Raw genomic sequence first — 23,167 nt, 5'->3', positions numbered from 1 at the left:
AATGTTATCAATTTCAAATATTAAAGTATTAAAATTCTATTTATAAGTTATTTGTGTGGTTGCGAATTCCGCTCAACAATTTTAAAACAGAAATTTCGAAATGACAAACTTCCCAAAGTCAAATATCATGATAAAAGTAAAAGTCAAATGGCGTTGTTGATTAAATGTTGTCGTTCAATAATTGCGACATTTATGTTTACAGTCCGTAATACGCCTTCAGCTTAGTCCAAAATTTCATCAAACAGCAGGGACCGCCAACAAAAAATTGCCCTCAGCCGACCAAAAAAAATAAAAATACCGGCAAAATTGAAAATAATGCCAACAGAGTTGATTTTTTTTCGCTTTTGGTCCCAATTTGACTATCATTTAAAGTTTTTTGGGGTCAACACAAAAAAAAATCAAAGCAAACGAGAAGTCACCAAACAAAAATATGAGCATTGCTTTTGAAAATAAAGGCGTCAGAGTTATTTTTTTCCATTTTGTCCCCAAAATGATAGTGTTAGTTTTTTTGTAAAAAATACTAAAAAAAAACTACGGTATTTTTGTAAAAATTGGATTAGAAACGGGCTGAAACGTGTACAAAACGGCTCAAAACACCTGCATTGCCTTCAAATCGGCCAAATTTGCGCCAAATAGACCCCCGGGGTGCTAACGTACTATTTGGGATGCCCCCTATCATCATTTTGTAGCACCTCGCGAAAGTGCCAAACAATAAATGGTAAAATTTTGGTCCGTTACAAAATATTCTGGAATTCAAAATATACACTCAAAATTTTTTGACAAGTTAATTTAGACTTGGGAATCACTTTCCAAGTGCAATTCAAGTCTGATATGACCAATAGAATTGATATTGTAAGGATTCAGCGCTTATTTTTGTCGAAAGACTTGAATTTATACGTGCCCAGTACTGAACCGTAATTGGAGTTTGGTACGGATCCTCAATTACAGCATATCAACTAAAATCGCTTTTAAGTCTAGCTTTTATCTCGTCCGGATTTTAAACACTTGTAAATTTTGCAATCTTCATAAAACCTGCGTTGAAACCTCATTTTATTACTATTATCTCAACATTTTTGGTGGCAGCTGAAAAAAACGGCAAGAAAAATTTTTACCCATTGCCCTTAATTAACTGCCTTTCGTTCTTCATTTTAGTCAAAAGTTATTGGATGAATTTTCAAAGTAATTGCGGTGAATAGTGGAACACCTGGAAAGAATTTTTGCTACTTAATTTATCGCTAAATCTAGCAAATCTTACAAAGTTTTACCCATTTCTGTACAAATTTTAGCAAGTTTTAGCGCTAGCATATTCACCCGGTTGATTTAGTCTTCAATTCAATTTTTTCTATTACATACAATAAATATAATTGTGCTATGTCTTTTCATCCCGAAATCATTGCGAGCAAATAAAGAAACCCGCAAAATTTTAAGCAATTTTTGGTAGCTTTTTCTTCAAGGCCAAGTCACCAGGCCGTTAGTTCAAGTGAAAGTTATTCCAAATATCAAAATGATATCTTAATCTCAAAATAACTGAATGTGGTGCATATCAGAAAGCGGCGTTAATTCATGATAGAAAAGGCAATATTTACCAACAAAACGTTATTTTGTGACGAGTTTGTTTGTCACGATTCTTGATGCTTGTTTATTTTACCCTTCGGTTTCGTAACTGCCACTTTTAGAAATATGACAAGAAGTTAATGTTGTGAACAGGTTGAGTTCATAACATAACAGTTCATAACCACATAATTAGAATTGATATCGCAACATCAGAAGCAACAGGTAAAGCTAACAGGTACTTCATTTCTACATAATTTTTCCGCAAGTTAAGGCAAGCCACTCGACTGAAACTTGATACGCCTTGATAAGAAACATACTAAATCTTGTTAAATCTTGCCAAGATCTTGACATGGTACTTCAAAATTTTTACAAACTTACAAAATCTTTGCATGGGTATCAAGAAACAAAATATAGTCAAGATGACCTAGAAAGATTAACCATGACATGGCAAGGTATACAAAGTTTTAAAAATTGAAAAGCACCTTTAAACAAGATTTAGCACGAATTCATACCATCAAGCAAGAATATCATTTACCTTAACTTTATTTAGTGTGTTGAGCTCTGAGAAGACTTTGATTTCTATTCTGAGGACGAGAGGCATCGAGCAGTGATCAGAAAAGATAATAAGTGTTTTCAAGATTTGCTAAGATTTTGTCAAGGGCTGTCAAGAAAATTTCGTGGACTATCTTGATAAGATCTTACCAAGATCTTATTAAGATTTACCAAGAAGAGTTGGTATTTCAAGATCCTGGCAAGTCTTACTAGAAGTGTCAAGATCATACATGTGTTATCAAGTTGTACCAAGTTTCAGTTCACTGGGAGTTCAAGGCAATTATATAGTAATCTGTTCCACTGTGATATATATCGGATTCATTCGGTTTCTAAACTTTATTTACAATGCAGAGATCAATAATATTGTTTCTGAACTTATTCGTTATAGTTACTTGTCATTTTCACGGTCATTCTTTTACAGATCATGGAACGAAGCATTCGGAAAATCAGAGGTCTCTTCATCTCGTTTCATTGACACCAAACGGTGTTTTTGGTGAAATGAAACTTAACAAGCCTTTATAAGATCTTGATAACTTTCTTTGGTACGAGAACGTCAAGATAAGTACGGCCATGCAATATCATTGTAAGAAATTCAAAAAAAAATCTGGATAAAATAAAAATATTAAGATTATACGCTTCAAAATGTGTTTCTTTTGTTTAGAAATCTTGCCAAAATCTAATTTTTTTTCAGCTTTATTACCCGCATCAATCAATGATAACTTCCCCAATTTAAGGCTTTTAAATGCTGTGAGGTTTTAGCAATAAATATGTATCCCTGGGTGACGAATTCTTTTAGTTCTGAATTTCACTGTTGTGATGGTTCACATCAAAATACTTTAAACGATTCTTCTACAAACAAGGAGGCTCGGTAATGTGCGTTCGCACCTTAAATTCCGACCCCACTCATCTAAATTTTTCACGTAATTGTCTACCAAATGAGATAGAAAAGTCAACATATCAAAATATCGTTCAACAAACTACTAAAAGAATAAAACAATCTACTCTAGAGGTATAGGTATATGAGACCTCTATCTACCATAACATGACTTCCAGAAAAGACGACAAAAAAAATCAAATAGTTACAAATATTAATTACGACCAAAACTCCTTGTCCATTTTTTGAAAACCACTATTAACCAAATCAAAATGGCATCAGCTAAACTTTATACTAACAAGATTAACCGGTATTTTTCTGGAACAAAATAAGGGACTTTTCCTCAGTGCGTTTATTACAGCCTTGCTTAAAAAAGAATTAAATTCGAACTGATCAGAAACATTACGCATCAAATGAAACAATTAAGGAGTTTTTTATACCTCAATAGAGAGCGACTGAGGCCTTTCATTATCCAGAATATGTCATACGACTACAAAAAGAACGACAAACACGGGCAAAAACGAAAGATTTGCACAAAAAAAAAATATGGACAAAAACGATGTCCCCCCAATCAATTAATTATTAGGCTCATCACTAGAACAACAAAAAATCTTCGTTTCCAACTTTGCAGGTAACAAAATTTGTAAATCAAATGACGCCCATTATTGTGATACTGTGAAAGAAAACAAAAACCTACAAAAAAGGGGCAAATAGAAAACTCACAAAAATTATTTTTTTATCAAAACTGGTTGTTTCAAAAAGAAAGACCACTTGAGGAGAAAATAACCGTGACGAAGAGCAAATTTTTTTGCAACAGATAAATTATGTGAATTGAATATAGAGATGCTCAGCTACAATTTAACAGAACTAAAATTGGCAGATCTCAAAAATCAATCTCTTTTTATTAAAAAAAATAATTTAAAAATTCATAGCCAACAAAAGCTTTCGACTAAAAGAGAAGACAGTTTGTCTTGCAACTACTCGGAAAACTAATTGCTACTGTTATTACTGATATTAATTCATAAGACTAGAAAATAACATTATATACAAGCTGAACTGATAAGTTTCACAAACAACTTTATGAAACCACAGTTTTTAAGCTATTAAATTTAAAAGATATTAACCGCGAGAATCTAACATCTCATTTGCGTCTGCTTTGATCATCATAACGTCTTTTTGTAAAACGACTATCACAAAATGACAACAAAAAGTTCCACAAAAACTGAAAAGTATCTAAACTTCACAAAATTCTACTGAAATAAATTGTCTGAGGCCTGAAGACATCATTTAAAACGTCTAAGCAACAGAAAACTTAGTGTTTGTTTCGAAAAAAAACATTTAAAAAAAGCTCTAAATATTGAGGCTGATTTAAGAAAATGATACAACATTGCAAAATAAGAAAAAAAAAGCAAACCAGAACAAAAAGGAATAAGTTGAAGAATACAATTAATCTTTTGTTAGAAATTTAATTCGAAAGTCAAAACAACCTTTATCTATTTACCCATATCAATTTTTAAGTTCATTTGTTTATCTATATTTGGCCACTGAGACCTTTTAAACAATATTTGGCATATGACAACAACAATTAACAACATATAAACGGCCAAAATAAAAACTCTACCAATTTCTGCAAGAGAACGGTGTCGCAGCCCTTCAAACCAAATGTTATGAAAACAAAAATTGAGTTCATTTTTAAATGTTGCGTAGCTTTTTTTCAGTTAGATTGTTAAATAATTTGACAATTTATGAAAGAAACAAAAACAACAGCAAAAAAGGCAATTATGCACAATAATCAGAAAATTTCCATGAAAACTCGTAGTAGCAAAAGCAAGAAAACCTTCTGTTAAAACGATCGGCCTTAGAATTAGTTTCTATTCTACAAGGAGGAAAGGTTGACCTGTACTTACTGAGAACAAGCAAAATGTTTACTAAAATAAGTTAAAAAAATTTAGAATTTTAAAAAATCACAGAAATTTCCTTAAAACAAATACATTCAATAACATAAGAGACATTAGGTAACAACCGAATGAATTGAAAAGGTTCAATTGCACCTCTTGAGGAATAAATTTAGGTCTTTGAGTGGTTAAACGTAAAAATCAGACAGACAAAAGAATAACAATTGAAGGCAAAAACAAGATTTCAATTAAATTTTACTAAAACTCTTCTTCAAAGCCATAAAAACCCTTTGGTTCTCTGAAAACAATTTGTATCTACATGCCGCCTCAAATTTACCACTGTCATTGGAGCTGTCATTAACGCAGCCGTGAATAAAAATTTTTGTCATTAATTAACATTAAAAACTAAAATCAAAATATTTTGAAAAAAGGCAGCATCAGAATAAAAACCGAAGATTCTCTGATTCTAAGATTCCATGATATCATCGAACCTCTGTTTGATTTTGTCGCGCGCCCAGCAAAACGACCCAGTGTTCCAACTGTTTGTGAATTAGACCAATTGTGGAATGGAATTTTTCAAATATTAAAAAAAAACGGCAAAGTTTTAATTCCAGAAGACTTTCATACGGCGCCTAATTGCAACTAGCGCTTTTTTGAGATTAGGGAGTCTGTGTTTAGATTTCTAGGTCACTAAGTCTGGCAAACTTGAATATTGTGGACCAAAAAAGCATATTCTGTGCCATTTTTGATGAAAAAATGTTTGAAACTTGAAAATTTCATCAAAAATTTTAGCCAAAAAAACGTCAATCAAACAATTCAGCAACGCTCTTCTATCTCCAACGTTAACAACAACACTCTGCCGTTAAACATTTTAATATATTTTGAATTATTTTAGCGAAATTGTGCCAAATTCTAAAAAAAATTACTGAAAATGTGAACAAAGACAGTCGAATGTTCACAAAACTTTAAACCTCGATAACTCCCTGTAAAAGACGAAAATCGAAAAAATCTTTTTAATTCCGTATTCTGCGCTGGATGGGCTTTTTAATGATACCACTCACAATTCTCTACGATGAATATATCGATCGGCCAAAATTGACTGAACTAAAAAAACCAGTTGAGTATATAGTTCCTCCCTTCCCACTAAAGTGGGGGCCGCAACAAAAATGGATGCATGAATTTCTCGGTTGGCTGTCACAAGTTTTCAAATGTTTTCATGTAATTTAGTGGTGTGATTTACAGTAACTCTCACGTAAGGCTACAAGATTTTGCATCATGTCGCATTTAAAAATATATGCTTTGTAACCTAATTCTGCATGTAATCTGACACAAGAAACAATGCACCCAGAAAAAATTTTCGCTCAAGAAAGGTGCATAACGGAAGGGCAATTTTTTGAAAGGTAGATTATAAGAAAATGCTGCTCATTCTTACAGAAAAAGCATTAATTCTGAATTGAAACTGAACATTTTTATAAATACAAATCATCTTTTCTGCCCCCTGCTTAGCTACTGCATTCAAGTTACTGTTTTCGCTGACCTAGATATAATTGAAGTTTGCTAAGGGAAGCTGAAACACGTGAACTATGAAATGAGGTCTGAAAGTTAGTTAAATGTAATTTAGAGCAACGTAGCTTATGTTTTGAGAATCAAACCAGAATAAATTTTCGTTCCCCTGATTTAGCAAAATCTGATCAGTATTCCGCGAAAATTAAAAAAACAACGATAAGTTATTTCCTCGATAAGTTTTCTTTTGGTTTAGGATGGCTTCTGATTGGTTTTCAGCATGTGGTGAGACTCATGATGTTCTTGTAGGATTAAACAACAGCCTCTATTAAGATTTGGTAAGAATCCGTGTAACTTAAGACGATTAGGTAAAAAATTTCATTGGCTTCATCATGGAACCCTTCAATGCCCTGATAACACATGAAGTTATCGGAAACATTTCTCAATAGCTTCATGAAGATTGAGCTCGACTTAAGTGCCATAAACTGTGGCCTTTTTATTGCGTTTAGCTAGTCCGTAAGCCACTAACAAATAAATAAACATAACACTGAGTGAGTACTTAAGTGAAAACGATTACGGAAATAAACAAAAATTATCTATGCATCTAAGTGCAGATTTATTTAATTGGTACTTAAATATAACTGATTTTGTAAGACCTGATTTTGGAGGAATTTGTATATGCCAGTTAGTATGTTTAGGTTTGATTGTGACTTGATTAAGAGCAAGCCTTACAATCATTTCTCTTGATCTTAAAGTTCCAAAATTATTATGCTCTTAATTTACAATGGTGTTTATATTGTGATATAAGTATCAAAACAAAAATTTAAAATTGACGAATTTTTTTAAACTCTAATGTATTTCCAAGCAAACAAGAAAACAGAACATTAGGAATTACAAAAAAGTGCGCCAGGACATAAAACTTTTACGTTCTGTCAGTTTATTATTTTTCAACCAAGAGCGAAATCTGCTAATCGATAACTAGGAGACTTAAATCTTACTGTAAATCTACGTTTGAGCAATAATCTCAAGTTAAGAAAAGTATTTGAAATGAATCGCTGTATTAACGTGATACATTTTTGTAAGCAATTAAAATATTTGCCATCAATTTTTTCTGCGCAAAAGCAAAACACAAATGCAAAAATTCTCTAAAACTGATTTATCTAGGGAAATAAACCATATAGCCTCTTTGAGTAAATCAATCCCATGCATTTTTTTGGTTTCAAAAAAAAATTATAGCATGAGGTGAACGGGAACATTTTTTTTCAAAAAACCCTTTAATAGACGAACACTTCTAAATGTTATTGATTGAAACGACCACTGAAAATCCAGATATCCCCCAGTTCTGTCGTTGATAACAAACGGGATCTTATCAGTTCACACGAGACCCTTCTACGTCCGTCTCATTTACATACCTCAATCTGAATTCTTCTGTGGTGGTGCTATCATTGACAGACTGTGGGTTATAACTGCAGCACACTGCCTCGAACCCTTTAAGAGGAGTCATAGGGTCCCTAACTGGAAAATTGGTAAGTGAAAAGAGTTTTCTGCAACACTTTATTAGAAAAGTGCAGTTTTTTAAGTGCATCCAAGAATAGCTTTGTAGCGGAACTACAAGAAAAGATCGGATCATTTAGTCCTGCAATGTTGGTGTATTGTACAAGTCAGAACTGTTTTGTTTTCACTACCTATACAAAACGTTGTTTTCATAACCATTTTTGAAGAAATGCGGCAATTGCAAAAATAACGTTTGGTAATAATGAGACTATAAAATTAAAACATTAATGTGATCGAATCTAACAAGTATATTGAATGAGTCTATAATTAGAGTTATCTGAGCCCAATTCTAACCATTAAATTGAATTATTGTTATAGTGGGTGCTAGGAACAGCGATGAATAAAAAAAGCACGCCAAAAATTTCGTGGGTATTTTTTCAGGCCTTAATCTCAAGTTATTATTGTTTGACACAAACGAAACAAACAATATTGAATAAATTGGATTCTATTAATTTAACCTTCAGGTTTAATGATAACCGGAATAATTCAGTTGACTATGTAGGTTTTTGACCAATACTTTCTCACCGCGGTTTCTTCGCAAGATTTTGCGGTAAAATTATGTTAAATCTCATCTATTACGCTTCAAAATTTCTGATGCTTAAGTCGTGTACGTATAACTAAGTCTTTCAATTTTGCTAGTTGGTTCTCAAAGAACTACATATTCTCAACCATAAACTAAGGATCACACATTTAACATATGAAATACTTTTTTCGAATTGTTCAGTCGATTGTATTTATACTCTGGGTGTTATCTCGGTAGGGTGTAGTCCTTCTGACACTTCTTCCAGTTTTCAAGTCTAGTATACTAACATCACCTAAAGTTGAAATTAAGATTTTTTATAAATGACCTTTATAGATTTTTTATGAATGGCCTTAAAACACAGAATCACCAATCACCTTCCTTTGGTGAGCTGACCTTATTATTACCGTTTATCCTGTTGGGGTTTCACGTAGAATTGTCAATATAAAAGGCAAACTCTGACTTTTATTGTTAGTCAGGGGCTGATTTTGAATTTTTTATGTTTAAAACTTTGACTAAAGGCGTTCATTCTGAAAAACTAATTTTTCCTTATTCACTGATGACTGAAACTGCTCACTTAGTGATCCTTTGTTGCACCTTGTAAAATTTAAATGAGACGCAGCTTTTTCCATTATCCAATATCCGAACGCGATAGATGTTGAGAAATGTTAACTTTTATTTGATGTTATTTTATGACAATTTTTAAATATTTTCAAATTAATATCTAAGTACGTTTTCGTCTGATAAGAGTACTCCCATTCGGTTCAATTGTTCGACAAAAACATTGCCAATTTCAACTGTTAACGTTTGGGATATGGTACTTACAATGATCCCTTTAGCTGACGTTATCGGTTGGCGGCATAATCGTTGTTGCGATCATGCAATGTTTATGTTTTCATGGAAGATTTGCCGGGAGATAAAATTGTCTTTATCTTCATTTCTTTCGTATTTTGGAATCTTTTTGTTGTTTCTACTTTATTTTCATCTTTTGATAAACAGATGGCTCCTACATTTATTTTTAAAAGCAGATTGAAAACGCAAGAGTTTTTAGTTTGGTTTTGCTTTGGGCTGTTTTAATTAATCCTTTAATTCAGGTAATTTGCCTTTGCTGTCTCTGACCCTGATGCTTAACAAGTTTGCAGATATCTTTTTAAGACCCTAATTAAAGTCTACTTGACAACATTGTACACGGCTCGAAAACTGACCTACGGTGGCTTTTTACAAGCTTTTGAAATACGCTAACAGTACCCGGACCGAACTCCAAGTCTATATCAGTACTAGGCAAGTCTAAATCCAAGTCTTATTTAGGTTTCCAGTACTGGGCAAGTCTAAATACAAGTCTTACAAGTCTGGCAAGTCTTAACCAAGACTTGGATAACACTTGGAAGTTGATTCCCAAGTCAAAACCAACTTTTCAAAAATTTTCGAGTGAAATTTTCGAATTCAAAAAATTTCGCAACGTGCCACGATTTTGGCATTACTTTTTGGCCACTTTCCCGGGGTGCTAGAAAATGATGCCGGGGGCATAACAAATTGATTATTGGGTGATATTAGCACCCCGGGAGGGTCTATTGAGGGTATTTCAGGTGTTTTGGGCCGTTTTCAGCCATTTTTCAGCCGTTTGGAGCCGAATTTTAGCCGAAAATCAACATATATATATTTCAGATCTTGAAATGTCTGGGTATTCGAATCGAGGCAAAGTTATGAAGAAGACTGTGACGGTTCCCATGCTGTCAAGGGGCCCAGTTTTACAAAGTCGTGGAAACCTGCTCGATAGTAGTGGGAATGGTCAAAATGGTCTGCCACGAAATGGTCAAAATGGGGACGAAAATGGGCATATGGCAGTGCCGATGTACAGATTGTCAGAAGAGCCAATCCTGCCCTCTGTTAGTTTAGCAATGTATTATGGGCATACCAGGCATGCCATGGGCATACCACGGTATATTTTGGTGGCATATTGGTTGGCATATTTTGTTACGTTTTTTTCGGCTATTTTTGACGTTTTCCCGGCTATTTTTGACGTTTTTTTCGGCTATTTGTGACGTTTTTTTCGGCTATTTTTGACGTTTTTTCCGGCTATTTTTGACGTTTTCCCGGCTATTTTTGACGTTTTTTTCGGCTATTTTTGACGTTTTCCCGGCTATTTTTGACGTTTTTTTTCGGCTATTTTTGACGTTTTCCCGGCTATTTTTGACGTTTTTTTCGGCTATTTTTGACGTTTTTTTCGGCTATTTTTGACGTTTTTTTCGGCTATTTTTGACGTTTTCCCGGCTATTTTTGACGTTTTTTTCGGCTATTTTTGACGTTTTCCCGGCTATTTTTGACGTTTTTTTCTGCTATTTTTGACGTTTTCCCGGCTATTTTTGACGTTTTTCCGGCTATTTTAGGCAATTTTTTCGGCTAGCCAAGACTTGGATTAAGAATTGCCAAGTCTTAAATCAGACTTGGATTAAGAATTGCCAAGTCTTAAATCAGACTTGGATTAAGAATTGCCAAGTCTTAAATCAGACTTGGATTAAGAATTGCCAAGTCTTAAATCAGACTTGGATTAAGAAATAGTCCCATCCTCCGTCTTAAATCAGACTTGGATTAAGAATTGCCAAGTCTTAAATCAGACTTGGATTAAGAATTGCCAAGTCTTAAATCAGACTTGGATTAAGAATTGCCAAGTCTTAAATCAGACTTGGATTAAGAAATAGTCCCATCCTCCGTCTTAAATCAGACTTGGATTAAGAATTGCCAAGTCTTAAATCAGACTTGGATTAGACTTGCCAAGTCTCAGCCCAGACTTGGATTTAGACTGCCAAAGGGAACCATAAATGAAATGAATTTGCACTTTTCTAAGAATTCATTCACACTTCCGGAGATATCATCATCATTTAATACATGCTGGGAAGATTTTACATAATCTAACTCTAATAATAGTTGTCTAGATGCACTAATTTGAACCGAATATTGATTCTAAGCACCATTTCTTGACGATTCATTTATATAATTTCTTTGATCGAAGTCATATTGCTTGTCTTTCTAATCTGGTAAGTCAAACTTTCTTTCCAATTCTCACTAAGTTTAAGACTATAGTTTGATCGATATTCTAACACCCCCACTCAGACTTGAACTGATTGCGTAGAGTCTGTTCCCATCAAAACTGCTCTGAATGTTTCCACTTTCGAAACGGGTAACGACTATGTGAAGATGTCCGCTGCCATTTTGTCTGTAGGGACGTAATGAATTGAAATAGTCCCATCCTCCGTCTTAAATCAGACTTGGATTAAGAATTGCCAAGTCTTAAATCAGACTTGGATTAGACTTGCCAAGTCTCAGCCCAGACTTGGATTTAGACTGCCAAGTGTAAAAAGTGACATGATCATAGCTCTGAATCAGTAATGAAAGAAGACTTGGAATTAGACTTGCCCAGTACTGAAATTGACTTGGCGTTAGGTCCGGGTAGTCTGTTAGAATTTTCTAAATAAAAGTTCTCTAGCTGTACTTACTTATTCATGCAAACACATTTTACTCTCGCAGTGTGAAGTACACTCACTGCTAAAATCGTTAATCCTCTTAATGCCTGGAAAGTAAGTGCAATTCACAAGGGTAATTAAGAACACTTGTATAAATTTAATTTGTGACCTTTACATACAATCGAGAACAAATTTGTAGTAAATCTCCCACCTGGCGTGTAGCCACGTAGACTGTAATGTTTTTGTTTTTCAAAACATTAGATAAAGTTGCTTTCTTCTTTTTCTCGATAGATAATTTTTTGGTGTACTTTTTGTTGTTTGTATTGTTGTTTCTCTCATTGGTCAAATTAGGCGATCAGTATCTGTATAGTCGATGAAATTCATTACCTCATAAAAGCAACAGTTTGCTTGGGACATTGTCCTCCGTACAATTTTTGCTTCTCTAAACAATTTGGGTATACATTTTTGCCAATTCTGCTTCGCGTCTGGATTGCCAGAACCGTGAACTTGAAAAATATTTCCCATAAATTAAAAGGGTTTGCTGAAGACTCTTGTTATTGCAAAGTCTGCCGAAAACTAATTTTTGTTGCATCATTACCTTATGAATGGTTGTTCATGGTATGAATGCTTGCTAAACGATCAATGTTGGTTAACTTTGCGACATTCTTAATATATCGGTCTTGTTAGTTCTTGCTCAAATTGTAAACAAAGTTAGTTTGTCATGTGTCACCTCAAGTCTGTGGTTGGATACAACGATCCAAAATTAATGTCATGCATTTAACTAGTTTTTATATTAAACAACTTTTCTGGTGTCTTGTTGCTCAATAGACAAGCAAAGCGCCTCATCTTTTGCAATCTAGTTCAATAGACGTCAAAAAATGCATTAAACTCTCCGTATCTATAGATACAAACGTAGAAAGCCTCCGATCAGATAGGTGTGTACCCATACAGAGGTAAAACGTATGAAGCGTTTGGTTCGTACAACATCAAAAAGCAAAGCATCAAGACTACAATTGATTTTAATACATTGAATTTGAAAGGTATGCTTGGTATTCGAACAATAGAATAATGATTGCAATTAGTTAATAGTGTAACTGCGGGTTTTTTTCGGAGTTTGATTTTTTACTTGCAAAATTAGAACGAACTACCGCTCACAGTTTTGCAAAAATCGCAATTTAAATTTAATATATTGAACAAGGTCAAGTGACTCATTGTTGGGTTATGGACTTTCGCAAGCGGAATAAAAAGCCTTTTTAACTAAGTAAAAGAATTATTTTCTCAAAAATGAGCGAATAACAAAATGATATTTTACAGTAGAATTTAGACGATTACAGGAGAGATCTGATTATTAGATCAAGATGGTGATTTGAATTTGGGGATGAAAAAGGACTCAAAGATAAGCTGTATATATGCCCATTATCAGTATGAAAAAGTCAAGATACAAAACTAATCTTAGCACCGTGATTTATAGTGGGGGTAGCAAAGGTTACCCAATATGGTTTGCTTCTGCAAATCAGTCGCAAAGGGAACCATAAATGAAATGAATTTGCACTTTTCTAAGAATTCATTCACACTTCCGGAGATATCATCATCATTTAATACATGCTGGGAAGATTTTACATAATCTAACTCTAATAATAGTTGTCTAGATGCACTAATTTGAACCGAATATTGATTCTAAGCACCATTTCTTGACGATTCATTTATATAATTTCTTTGATCGAAGTCATATTGCTTGTCTTTCTAATCTGGTAAGTCAAACTTTCTTTCCAATTCTCACTAAGTTTAAGACTATAGTTTGATCGATATTCTAACACCCCCACTCAGACTTGAACTGATTGCGTAGAGTCTGTTCCCATCAAAACTGCTCTGAATGTTTCCACTTTCGAAACGGGTAACGACTATGTGAAGATGTCCGCTGCCATTTTGTCTGTAGGGACGTAATGAATTGAAATAGTCCCATCCTCCGTCTTGTCCCGGATGAAGTGAAACTTTGTTTCGATGTGCTTGCTCCTTTTGTGCATGACTGGGTTTTGGCAGAGTCTGATACAGCTTTGGTTGTCTTCTCCAACTGCTATTGGACGTTTCTGTTGGATGCCAAAATCCTCTAGAAGTTGTTTCAGGTAAAGTGCTTCCTGAACTGCTGCTGCCATGCCCTGATATTCTGCTTCTGATGAAGAAAGAGCAACTGTGGCCTGCTTCTCGACACCCCAGCTGAGTGCTGAGCCACGTCCGTTGAGCTTGAAGTAAAAGCCCGTTGTTGATTTTCTGTTGTTCACGTCTCCAGACCATTCTGCATCACCTTCCCCCACTAAATCATAACTAGCCTCTTTTGTGTAAGGAAGTTTTAAGCCTTTTGAACCTTGAAGATATCGCAGATGTAGTTTTCCGCACATCCAGTGTTGATTGGTATGTGCATTCATGTGTCTGGACAGAATGTTGACTGTGAACATGATGTCTGGCCTCGTCTGTTTGGCCAGATACAGAAGTGATCCAACCAAGCTTCTGTAAATCCTCTGTTCCACTTCTTTGTCTCCGTTCTGTGCTGTCTGAAGTTTCAAATTCAAATCAACTGGAGATCTTGAGGGTTTGCATTAATCCATTTGAAACCGCTCAAACATTGTTTCTATGTAGCGTTCTTGGTCGACTGTGACTTTGCCCTCTTGTCGTCTGATTCTTAGGCCCAGAGACCAGTGTATTCTCCCTCTGTCTTCCATGTGAAAGGTTGCTTCTAGTGCCTTCTTGACATCAGAGACCACTGTCATCCTTCTTGATGCTACTATGATGTCGTCAGCCCAGACCAAGATGAAGGTGTGATCCTCTGCCTCTGATCTTGCGAACAAGCAGTGATCGGTCCTGCTTCTGGTGAACTCCTGTCTCAGTTGGAAATTTGCCAGCTCTTTGTACCAGTTGTTAGCAGCCTGTTTCAAACCATAAATTGATTTATTTAGTCGACATACTAACTTCTCCCCATCTGATCCGCGTTTTACAAACTCCTGTGGCTGTTCCAGATACACTTCTTCCTCGATTGGTGAGTGCAGGAAAGCAGTCTTGACATCAAATTGGTGCATCACATGGCCCTGCTTCGCTGATAGCTGAAGTAGAATCCTGAATGTCTCTGGCTTGCAGATAGGCGCAAAAGTCTCAAAGTAGTCCAGTCCTTCCACTTGTTTGAAGCCTTTTGCCACATAGCGCGCTTTGTATTTGTCCACTTTACCACTGGGTCCCAATTTCACTTTGTAAACCCATTTGCCCGGTAAGACGTCCCTGTCTGTGGGTGGTCTCACTAGGTTCCAAGTCTCGTTGTCTTGGAGTGCCTTGACCTCGTCCTTCATTGCCCGGTGCCACTGGTCCCAATTGTCACCTTGCTTGGCTCTGTAGACTGTTTTGGGTTCCACATAGTCGCCCTCAGTCACAGCAAGATGGGTCCTGACTTCTCCAAAAAAATGCGGAACATTCCTTGCTCGTGTCCCTCGTCTGGGCTCTGCTCTGTCCGCGTGTTCCAGTGCATCCTCATTGAAGCCAACTGTCTCTAGTCATCTAGTAGGTCAGCCGTTTCTTGGTTGTCAGGGATTGAGCCCTCTTCAGACTCCTTGATGATCACATCTCGAACTGCCATCACCTTGCGTGTGTTGGGTATGTACACCAGGTATCCGTTTTCTCCTTCAGTGTAACCCACAAACTTTCCTTCCAGTGCCTTGGGTTCAAGTTTGCTGACTTCTCTGTCCCTCTTCCTCATGAAGACTGTCCAACCAAAAATAGATAATTTACTAATTGGAAGCTTAGGTTTTATACCTCTCATCAGCTCTGCTGGGCATTTTTCTTCTCCTCGTCTCACAACCAAGTTTCTGATCCTTACTGCCTGAAGATTGCTGCTCCCCACATTATCTTGGGAAGTCCTGGGTCAATTATCAAACATCTTGCGGTCTCCAGTAGTGTCCGGTTGCACCTCTCAGCTAACCAATTCTGTTGTGGCGTCTCTGGTATGGTCTTCTCCTGTAGAATGCCTGCATCTAAGCAGTAAGTCTTGAACTGCTCTGAGAGAAACTCCTTCGCATTGTCTTGCCTCAGCTTCTTGGGCGTCCCCACACTGAGAACAAATTTCTTCAGGCTGGCCAATGCTTCACTCTTTGCCTTAAGCACTTCCACAAACACAAACTTCGTGTACCACATCCGCTTGATTCAATTGACCCAATCGTCCCTGCCACTTCCTTGCACTGTCAAGTTTCACGCTGTTGGAACTCATCTTGAATTCTAGAACGCTGCAGGGTAAGTAAAACAAACTATTTTCTTGTGTTAGTTTTACCCGAGTTCCCTTCTGTAGTTTCATGCAGTTGTTTCCTATTTCGAAAGTGAAGCTATGTCCCCAATCCGTGCATCTAGAGACTGATAGGAGGTTTGAAGAATAATCCGGCAAAAACAGAACATTTTTGAGTTCGCATTGGACTTCCCCTTTGTTTGAGGGTATGCTGATTCTCACACAGCCTCTGCCCAACACTCTGGAAGCCTCTCCGTTGGGATTTCTGATTACTGATTGAATGGGCACAAAGTCCAGGAACGCATCGATGTTCGTCACTATGTGATCTGTACAACCACTGTCCACTAGCATGCCTGCTGTCTTCCACTGGGTAAGAGCTGCCCAGCATTCCTCGTCTGGTGTAGCCAATGTTGGACCCATTGCCACTGACTCATGTTTGCCTCCATCTCTTTGTCTCTTGCATGCCCTGTCTAGGTGACCCTTCTCACCACACTTGCTGCATTGTGCTGTCTCCTTCTTCCTGCAGTCCTTGGCAAAGTGTCCAGGGATCCCACACACACAGCAGTTTCCTTTCTTGGGTCCCTTCTTGAAGTCACGCTTCACTGCCAGTGCCACTGAACCACTTTGTCCCTTGTGTCTCTGCATCGTGCTCTCATGAAAGTTCTGCAGCCTTTTCCTCAACTCTGTGAAGTTCGCGTTGCCGGGTTGAAGCTTTCCTGTATAACAAAACTTTCATACCTCATTGGCAGACCATTGAGGACCAAGGTGTTGAAGAGGGTCTCTGAGACTGCTTCCCCTGCTTCTTGTAGCCTTGTGAGCAACTCCTGTCCTCTGATGAAGAAGCTGTCCAAATCCTCAGAATCCTCGAGCTGCAGTCGAGCAAGCTGTGCCACTAAAGTCACCACTGTCGGCGTCTCCACACTCTGAAATCTTTCTTGCAAAAAGCTTCCAAACCTTTGCTCCATCTCCAATGCCATCATCTCCCACACAGTCATGTCTCATCAGCATGAGGGTTGTTGCATCTAGAATCAGTGCCAGATGGCACCACACATTGTTCCGTTTCTCCTTGATGTCTGCAACTTCCTTCTCATATGCATCCTTCAGCACCTTGTGGTTCTTCTTCTCAGCATTGGTTGCCCCATTGGCCAGTGGCGCAGGCTCATTGGGTTGCTCCTCTGTCCCCAGTAGTGATTTGTAGAGTCCCTTCGTCTTCATCATCGCCACAAATCTTGTGCTCCAGATTGGAAAGTCCTGTGCCTTTCCTGTGTAGGTCAGCAGCTTCACTGTCTGTTGATCCATTGGAGTTTGAGCAGGCAAAACAGTTGTGAAAAGAAAAGGTACTAAGCAGAAAAGGATTATGACTGTCAACAACAAATAAGTTTTGTTTTGGAAATTAATTTTATGACTTAGAAAATTGCTGGGCCCATAACCTGTTGGGTTATGGACTTTCGCAAGCGGAATAAAAAGCGTTTTTAACTAAGTAAAAGAATTAATTTCTCAAAAATGAGAGAATGACAAAATGATATTTTACAGTAGAATTTAGAGACTTACAGGAGAGATCTGATTAATAGATCAAGATGGTGATTTGAATTTGGGGATAAAAAAGGACTCAAAAATCAGCTGTATATATACCCATTATCAGTATGAAAAACTCAAGATACAAAACTAATCTTAGCACCGTGATTTATAGTGGGGGTAGCAAAGGTTACCCAATATGGTTTGCTTCTGCAAATCAGTCGCAAAGGGAACCATAAATGGAATGCATTTGCACTTTTCTAAGAATTCATTCACACTTCCGGAGATATCATCATCATTTAATACATGCTGGGAAGATTTTACATCAATTAATCTAACTCTAATAATAATTATCTAGATTCACCAATTTGAACCGAATATTGATTCTAAGCACCATTTCTTGACGATTCATTTATATAACTTCTTTGATCGAAGTCATATTGCTTGTCTTTCTAATCTGGTAAGTCAAACTTTCTTTCTAATTCTCACTAAGTTTAAGACTATAGTTTGATCGATATTCTAACACTCATGAAATAGTTTTGTCAGTAAAATTGGTAGAGAGCTGTAAAAGTCTTTTTTTTCTAACAAAATTTATGTATGGAAAATTTTCTTTCGGTGAGTTTTAATTCAAGTAACAATTTGAGTCAAATTTTAACAAGAGATTACCTTTGATAAGAAAAAGACTTTCGAGAAAAAATGAGCAATTTTGGATCGCATATAAAATCATTAAGATGAAACTTTACATCGATGTATTACTGGTTTTTGGAGAAGACACTAAAGCCGAAGTAACCATTTTTTGCATTTTGTGTTATAATTTTGTTCGTGTTCGTAACTTTTAACAGCCGTATAATTTTTATTACTTCGTGTTTTTGTCGATTTATACACTGTTCTCCAGGCCACAATTTCCTACCTTTGAAAAGGAGCATACCGATGTCACATGAAAAAAAGAGTTTTCGTTGTTTTTCGTCTAACTAAAAACAAACGTATACCAACAATATTTCGGCATTTAAATTTCACAATTTCAAGAAAGTTTCGGAGAAAACGTTTTTCAAAACAAAAGGAACATCCCCTCTTTTAGTTTTTCACATCTTTTTAAATAGAAACTGCCCGGGTTGGGCTCCCAGGGAACCCCATCGATGGATCACAGAAATTTCATAAAAAGTCCATCGACGGGTCATCGATGGTTCATTACCACTTTTCTCTGATCCTAGAAATTTCATCGATGAGAAAACACTGCACCTTAGAAAAACCATCGAAGGAAAATCACTGGATCATAGAAAAGCCATCGATGGGAAATCACTGGACCATAGGAAATCCATCAAAATAGGTCCAAAAACGTCAAAATTTGTCGGAAAAACGTCAAAATGTTGCAATTCCATCACTTTTACATTTTGTGGTACAAAGTGAGCTCATGAACTATTTCGAAAAGTTTGGATACTACGATTGAATCGTTTTAAAGATTTTATAGCGCATAATTTTGGCTTGAAACGCATAACGTCTGGGCATACCCCCCCACCACCACCACCAACGGTAGATTTCGTGACACGTTACTAAAAAAACAAAAAAGAGCATTTAGGGGCACGTAGCTGCATTTTATTGAGAAAATTGACAAACATGTGAGATTTTCGAAATTTTATTTTTCATGGATATACTATGATCCATCGATGGAAACTTAGGTTTTATGAAATTTCAATGAGACCCATCGATGGATCTAGAAGTTACTATGAAATACCAATGATCCATCGATGAGATTCACTGGGACTCCAACCCGAGTGTATAGGGTTTCAGGTAACATATTGACGAGTGACTTAGCTGTTGAGGTGGGTGACTTCACTACATGTCATCTAGCTTCAACCAAAAACGGAGACACAGAGTCGCAACTTGGTACTTTAACCCCGGCTAAGCACGCCAGTGATTGGGTGTTTCCCATTATAGCCCCCCCAATAACTGAATATGACATAGAGCGGGGTTATGTCTTCGTCGGGTACTATAATGGGAAAGATACCACCAAGTTTTGGATGCTTTTAGAGTGCTTTCATTGTCGATTCCCAAAAATTCTTTAAGGTTAAATATAGCGAAGTTTTGACGCTTTTGTTTCATTCTGATAAGAAATATGGGTATTTTGCAAAGACTGTAGTAAAATTTACTTGAAGATATGACGTTAGGTAAACTTAGGTAAAAAGCGTGTCTGGCGAAATATGGAAAGCAAAACTAAAAGAAATATTTAAACGCATATAGAACTTGCAGACGGGAAAAGCTAATTTGGACTAGGAAACTATCTATCGAAAGTGCTATGTATGAAACGTGATTACAAAAAACTTGGGGCTCTCATTTTAAATCACTTTCCCCCTTCCCTGAGCCTATTAGGATATAGCGTGTCTGCTGAAGGATATGAGTTTTCTGACGGTGACCTAATTTGAGCTCCTTTGAGTTCTGATCTTTTTTAACTGATGAGTCTATTTGATTACACATGATATACTCAAACAAAACTCAGTTCAATCAACGGCTCTTTTGAAAAATTCCAGATTCACTTCTTACGTGAGAATATTTTAATAGAAGCGGTAATTATTCCAACCGTTATGTTTGAAACTATTCTCTTGAACTCATTGCAGAATTTTAATTATTTGGATCACTAGTGACTTGAAAAATTGCAGATCATTTTTGCTATGAAAATTCTATCAGAGAAATGATTGCATGTTTTGTAGAGCCGTAAAAAACAGCGCTCACAGAACCATGCAAGCACAAACAAGCAATGTTCTTAGTTGCATAGCATTTTCCCCTTCTTAACTATTTCAGTTTTTGGCTGTCCTTAATGCGGTAACCCAGCATTTGAATTTCGCCACCTTCAGTCGTCTTTAACAAAAATACTTTGAACAGCTCAAGTGTTTTTGTATCTTTCTGACCATACAACCCCTTTACTTATAAAACTTCCAGAAAATCTTTCTAAAAGCTTTGTAGCGCCAGAATGGATCTTCGAGCAACTTACCATGGAAAAGATTGACAGAATTTTTGGACTTGTCAATTTTGTTGTATACTAAAATTTTCGGCTAATTTGCTGTTTTTATTTAGATGAGAAGTTATTTTAAAGAATCATCACAATAAGTTTGTTTTAAATAACTTTTTCGAATATGTTAAGATGGCATAACACTCGATGCGTTTTAGTTTTTTTTCAACGATTTGTCAATAATTTGTAGTCGAAAAATCAATTTCCATTACAAAGAAAAGTTATTCGATAAATTTTTAAAATTGCTGATTTCAGGAGACCGAAACTTGATACCGAAACTAAATTTTCTGTTTGTGCTGAGCTACATTTTTATAATTTAAAAAATGTAGTGCTTTTTCTGCAATAAATCCATCTCAAATAAAAATTTTATTGGCAAATGGCTCAAAAGTTATTTGAAAAAAAAACACATATTTTGACAATTCCGCATTAGAAAAAACAGCTTTAGTTTGGGCAAAATAAAGATTTTGCTGCACTCATGTTTTATATTTTCTGCAAAAATTACTGTTTCTAGAAGTCCTTCAAAATGAAAAATGAATGAAAAAGAAAATCGATCGTGAAAGTCAATACCTCTAATGCCTAATTTCTTCAGTGTTATTTTAAATTTCACTGAATAAATCAACAAAAATCTTTAAATTGTTTATTTTCAGTAGAAATAATTTTGTGAAAATTTGCTCTGTCATTTTGTGAGTCAAATCAATTGGGCACCAAATTAAAGTGTTTATTTTCATTTTGAAAAAATCAATGCGTAATATGACACAAGTAATCAAAGTTGAGAAAACTGATTTAAAAAACTATTATATGATTTATTATGGTTCTATAATCAAATTTTGAATACTTTTGGACTTGATTCCAAACTCTTCAACTCGCAGCATAGTACCAGAAATTTCAATACAGTCTCTTTTGTCTTTGTAAACAAACGCCAAAAAATTTTGGCAAAAAGTGCCTAAAATACAGAAAAAGTTTACAGAATAATTGTTGTCTTCTGTTCTCTTCAAAGTAATGAATGAAAAGTTGTAAAGTTTTATAGAGAGTACAGATATAACATGAAACGTGTTTGACGCTAGCTGACTGCTGTAAATGTAATAGTATTTATCAGATAGCTAGACTCAAAAATCCCTAAATTTATACATGGAGTTCTTATATCCCTAAATTTATACATGGAGTCCATCATCATATGTTTTTAATATTTGAAATGAATATGTAAAAAAAGAGTCCTCTATATGGAAATTACATAAAAATGTACTGCAAATTGAAACTATTTGATCAATGCAATCATAAGAGTCAACTTAAGTCTGAGGTAAGGACGATAAAACGAAATTTCCTTCTTTCTCACCACCACGTTTTCTGATGTCCCATATTTGGTCCCATAATTGGTCAATTTAGGGACGTTTCTCTCTTATTTTTTTCAAATGACCGCCGGGTCTGAGGTTCAGTTTAGGTGCCCGTAGAGATGTGTTACAGTTTTTCGCCACAGAAAAGCCAAAACTTGAAATACATCGATTGATTATAAACAGTTAGCTTTTTTATTGACAAAATTTTCTTCCTTCTGAATAAATTTTGAGAACCGTGTATGCATTCATGACGTTCCTCGAGCTTTTGAGTGGAAAATTGTAGCTTAACAAAAAAAAGTCTATTTTCTTTTTCTGGAAACTGGTCATGTGATTGTTCAGCCGGCGTACTATACATAGTCAGTTATGACTCTAGAGGGACCGCGTTTTTAATTAGACATGAAGCAGCTGATCGTATGAACATCTCACGACCCCGGTTTCTGAAGCAGCAATGCCCCCAACGTTTTTTTAACAGACAAAATGTTATAGACTTCTGAGAACTCTAAAGAGTGTCAACTTTGAGTTTCAATCAAAGTTTTCTACTGAATTTTCTAGAAAAACTGACGTTAGTTCTTTGTGGCTTTCAATAGGCAACAATTTACAGGAAAACTGGTTGAGAATGTTTCGAAGTTTTTTTTCTTGGTTGCAAACGTTCGTTATAAAAGTTCTCTTTTAAAACTATATGTTAGAATCCGAAATCAAAATAAACATGATGAAGTAAAACTAGTTAGACTTTTTTGATTTATTTTCCGCCTTCATTTGGCGTTCAAGAACTTCAACAGCTTAACGAGTTCGAAATTGTCACTGGACTTCAGTTCTTATATAGAACGAATAATCACTAAATTTTACCTGCCGGAGTCCTTTGTCCAATGAATTTTTAAACGGGGTTTATATATAACGAAATCTCACATTGCAGCTAGAAAAAATGAAGCAGTCAATTGTTTCTACCCCCAGTTTCTTTTCTAAGGTTTTAGTTCTATGGTCATTTCAGTTCTTTTCTATGGTCATTTTTCCGCAAAAGTTCGCGAATAATTGCGAAAGACAAAAAATTGACTGCAGAAGGCCTGGAGAAAAGAGGACAAAAGATCGGTAATGTAGTATTTGGAGAGTCTGCGGATATTATTGAAGGTGAGCTTTGATTTTTTGAAT

At 35.8% G+C, this 23,167-nt stretch overlaps 1 long non-coding RNA gene across 2 annotated transcripts; it reads left to right on the top strand.

The window, feature by feature from the left end:
* The first annotated feature begins 1,653 nt into the window (after positions 1-1,653).
* On the top strand, positions 1,654-19,818 carry LOC142358294 (uncharacterized). 2 transcript variants are annotated; one of them, XR_012761794.1, is made up of 4 exons: positions 1,654-1,776; positions 2,528-2,558; positions 7,708-7,904; positions 19,475-19,818. It is a non-coding gene; the product is annotated as an uncharacterized LOC142358294 (long non-coding RNA). The 2 variants fall into 2 exon arrangements; XR_012761795.1 differs by having other exon boundaries at positions 19,467-19,818.
* Positions 19,819-23,167: the final 3,349 nt, after the last annotated feature.

This window comes from Convolutriloba macropyga, unplaced genomic scaffold (assembly GCF_964194025.1).
Source record: "Convolutriloba macropyga unplaced genomic scaffold, txConMacr16.3 SCAFFOLD_2439, whole genome shotgun sequence".
Classification (NCBI taxonomy): Eukaryota; Metazoa; Xenacoelomorpha; order Acoela; family Convolutidae; genus Convolutriloba; species Convolutriloba macropyga.
This window is presented reverse-complemented; position numbering and strand designations above follow the sequence as displayed.